Here is a 3,615-nt window from a genome sequence, read left to right as displayed (position 1 = left end):
AGTCCTCCTGCTGAGACCCTGAGCAGTGTGATGAAGTCGAGGGAAGCTCCCAGCGACCCCGCTTAGGTGGTCTGGGACTGCGGTCCGTGTCAGAGACCTCACCTTGAGACCTATGAGTCACCCCAGTAGCACTTTGCTGCTCCAACCGAGGGGGGCCTGGGGTCAATGATTCAACAGTGCCCGGGGCCTGTGTTACAGGTCTGGACTGCAAAGCTTCTAGTATCTTAGCAGACCATTTATCCATAGTCTCAGAAAGTTTGTCAGCGAATACTGCAAACTCCGTCCCTGTCACCTGGACAGTGGCAGCCGGTGTTTCTACCTGGGCCGAGGGTCCCACTAGTGGCTGAGGCTCCGGCTGAGAAAGTACCATAGGTGCCGAGCATTGCACACAATGAGGGTAGGTGGAACCTGCCGGTAGCATAGCCGCACATGAGGTACAGGTTGCAAAGTAAGCCTGTGCTTTGGCACCCTTGCTATTTGCAGACGACATGCTGTTGTCTCCTCTGAGTACAATCTGGGAGGGTATATAGCCAAAAACCAGTGCGACCGTACAGAGTAAATGTATAGCATATACACCTATATATATATACACTTCGGCACCCAGGGGGGCCAGCACCTAGAAACAGGTGCGGCTTACCGACCGCCCAAAGCGGTTGTGTGACCACCAGATTCCCTGCCTGGATCTCCCAGAGCCGTTTGTCTCTCCTCTCTAGCTTCAGAAGTGCTGACAGGAATGGCTGCCAGCGTTCTGTGAGGAGGAGGGGGCCGTGGGCGTGCCCAAGAAAGTGCGGGAATCTGGTGTCCCACTGTGCTCAGTGAGGGGGGAGGAGGATACAAAGTATGCTCCAGCCCTCAGCGCTGACGTCCAGTGCAGCGTCCCTCCCTTCCCCTGACTGACAGGCCCGGGGGCGGGAATATGCAGTACTAGGCCGCAAAAGCCGGGGACTAAAGTTATAAGCGCGGCCGGCAAACAAGCGCGGTCAGCGCGGTAGTCCCGGCGCACTAACACACCCAGCAGTGCTGCAGCGTGTATGACACAAGCGCTCCATGCGCTGTCCCCGAGGGGACACAGAGTACCTCACAGTAGCAAGGCCTTGTCCCTGACGATACCCAGCTCCTGTCCAGCAGATTCCCCAGGGGCTGCGGAGGGAGCACTGTCCCAGTGTCTGGAGACCGATTAGGATCCCACTTCACCCAGAGCCCTGCAGGGATGGGGAAGGAAAACAGCATGTTGGCTCCTGCCTATGTACCCGCAATGGGTACCTCAACCTTAACCGCACCGCCGACCAGAGTGGGGTGAGAAGGGAGCATGCTGGGGGCCCTATATGGGCCCACTTTTCTTCCATCCGAAATAGTCAGCAGCTGCTGCTGACTAAATTGTGGAGCTATGCGTGCATGTGTGCCTCCTTCGCACAAAGCATAAAAACTGAGGAGCCCGTGATGCACGGGGGGGTGTATAGGCAGAAGGGGAGGGGCTTTACACTTAAGTGTAATACTTTGTGTGGCCTCCGGAGGCAGAAGCTATACACCCCAATTGTCTGGGTCTCCCAATGGAGCGACAAAGAAGTAAAATCGAAACCTACCGGCTCACTACCGGGATAGCTACCGACTCTCTAAGTGGGCACCTTTATGGTGGGCTACACCAGAATACGTGCAGTTATGCTTGCGAGTGCATGAGCCTTAGACCTTTTCTCTACCCTGACAAGCTATATCCCTGCCAGAAAGGGATTACACCTCAGATGTCACAATCACCAGGATAATCTTCTCACTGGTAATTAGTTGCTTGTGGTTTCTAATCTTTTTTGTCCTTACAGTAATAAGTTGTACATGGAGATATAACAGGAGGGATGCTTAGAAAGATCAGCCAACCTAAATGATCAGAGATGCAGTGTAAAGCATGGTACAAGGGGAAAAAGCCCCTGGATCAGATAGGAAGATTTCAGATTTCTATTAGACAATGTAACCAAGAAGCAAACAATACAAGTAGATAGTGAATGTTGGTCGTGGGTTTATAAAATTATATAATACAGGAGATCACAGCCACTTTTACATGCGATTCCCAGAAAGTGAGTCATCTCCGTGTAAAACAAGCAACATATCCGGTTTTCTTTAGTTTCCTCCTACTAAGAGAAATGTAACAGATAAACTGATCACTGTAAATACAGTAATGTAAAAGCAAACGATTGTAACCAAGATGAGCAATGTAGCGCAATAAATGTTTACCGAATTGCTTTTCTCCAGAAGAGGCAGATCTATACGACCCAACCTCAGGCGGACATGCTCTACTATGATGGGGCATATCGATTTCACGCATGCCATCAGTGCCACCTGTTAGCCCACTTACCCCTTATTCTGCCTCCTTAGCTTATGATTACTATTGGGTATTAAACAATATTTGTTTGGTTCTTTAATGACTATTTGACTGTTTTCGTGACCAGTTTCAGCTTCTGTTGCATGTCATCTATATTCTTGAAGACTACCTCGTATCTTTTCTGTAAATCTGTTAGTGAGCACTGCTCCTGTGCAGAGATAATCCATTCACCTCACAGGTGTGGGACATCAAGATGCTGATTAGACAGCATGACTATTGCACAGGGGTGCCTTAAGCTGGCCAACATGATTATTGCACAGGTGTGCCAACATGATTGCACTGGTGTGCCTTACACTGGCCAACGGAATTATCGCACAGGTGTGCCTTAGGCCAGCCAACAGGATTATCGCACAGGTGTGCCTTAGGCCAGCCACCAGGATTATCGCACAGGTGTGCCTTAGGCCAGCCACCAGGATTATCGCACAGGTGTGCCTTAGGCCAGCCACCAGGATTATCGCACAGGTGTGCCTTAGGCCGGCCAACGGGATTATCGCACAGGTGTGCCTTAGGCCGGCCAACGGGATTATCGCACAGGTGTGCCTTAGGCCAGCCAACGGGATTATCGCACAGGTGTGCCTTAGGCCAGCCAACAGGATTATCGCACAGGTGTGCCTTAGGCCAGCCAACAGGATTATCGCACAGGTGTGCCTTAGGCCAGCCAACAGGATTATCGCACAGGTGCTCATTGTCCTGCCCATATCATGACCCCACCACCATGGGACAATTCACATTAGCTTATGTATTGGCCAAATAGCTTTTTCAAATATTTCTATAGAAGTAATGCAATACTACCAGAGTTCAATTATTCATTGTTCGCATTTTAGAGTGCAGCTGTATATGTTTGATATTCAGTTTGGCCAGAGATGAGGCTCCTGATCATCATTGTGTAGTGGATGTAAGGACCAGCCATTGTATGTTTTATGGAGGAACAGAATGATATGTTTCAGCTTCTGCAACGTACAAGGTCCCAATGTCTGAGTGATTACATTTTGCCTCTTCAGCCAAAGGCTTATTCTTATGAAATCGCCGCTCCCTACAAGTTACCGATTAACAGACGGCTCCTTCCAGCTACGTCTATCAGTGACTCGAAGACTCTTGGTTCTGGTTTGGACGATCCGGTTTTATGCAGGGTGGACTGGACAGGAAAAGTCTTGAGGCTTGTTTTGTTCTTGCGAAAAAAGGACTCCTTGGAATTCACCGATATGGAAGAGCGCGATTGATGTAAATAAACAAAAAACAACGTA

This window comes from Anomaloglossus baeobatrachus, chromosome 9, assembly GCF_048569485.1.
Source record: "Anomaloglossus baeobatrachus isolate aAnoBae1 chromosome 9, aAnoBae1.hap1, whole genome shotgun sequence".
Taxonomy (NCBI): Eukaryota; Metazoa; Chordata; class Amphibia; order Anura; family Aromobatidae; genus Anomaloglossus; species Anomaloglossus baeobatrachus.
This window is presented reverse-complemented; position numbering follows the sequence as displayed.